We start from the raw sequence: 961 nt of genomic DNA on the forward strand, positions 1-961 counted from the left end.
GTGGGCGCTTAGGTGGGGGCTTACGTGGGCGCTTACGTGGGCGCTTAGGTGGGGGCTTAGGTGGGGGCTTACGTGGGCGCTTACGTGGGCGCTTAGGTGGGGGCTTAGGTGGGGGCTTACGTGGGTGCTTACGTGGGTGCTTACGTGGTGTTTGCTGACTACTTCAGTCTGAAAGGCCAGCACCATGGCGTGCCGGACGATGTGCTGGGAGTTCAGAAGTGAACGCATTGTTGCTGATTCCTGGCTTAGTCTGATGTGGTATAAAAAAATAAAAAATTTTTAAAAAAAGAAAAAATTAAAAAATGGAAGGACAGTCTTTCTAACTTTGTGTTTTTCTTATTGGCAGCAGGAATGGGAGCCAGGACTATGGAGCTACATCTTTTCCCATTTTTACTTTTTTTTGTGGTACCAGGGATGGGACTCTGGACATTGTGCTTGTCAGGCAGGTCAGGCAGGTGCTTAAGCTGCTGAGCTATACCGGGCTTAATTTTTTTTTTCTTATTTTCTTATTTTTTACTTTTTTAAAAGAAAATTTCTTATTTTCTTACTTTTGAGACAGGACCTTGCAAAATTGCCTGGCACTTGAATTTGAGATCTTCCTGCTTCAGCCTCGGAGAGTGCCATCCCTCCTGGCTAAACATAGTCTTTCAAACAGATGATTTTGTAACATTTGGACATTGACACACACGCGTGAAGAAAGAAAACACGATTCCTGGCATGCTGAGCCGGCCCGCCCCGGGCACGCTGAGGCAGCGATTGAGACTGGGCGCGGTGGCGTGCGCCTGTAATCCCAGGCTTGGGAGACCGAAAACAGGAGGGTCACTACGACTCCGATCTACGTAGGGAGACCCCGTAGACCCTGTACTAAAATACATTTTAAAAAAGCAAGAAAACAAGAGGAGGTGGAGGAGAAAGTGGAGGAGGAAGGAAGAAGAGGAGGAGGACGAGGGGGAGGAGGGGC

The sequence above is a fragment of the Octodon degus genome, unplaced genomic scaffold, assembly GCF_000260255.1.
Source record: "Octodon degus isolate 3935 unplaced genomic scaffold, OctDeg1.0 scaffold00123, whole genome shotgun sequence".
NCBI classification, from domain to species: Eukaryota; Metazoa; Chordata; class Mammalia; order Rodentia; family Octodontidae; genus Octodon; species Octodon degus.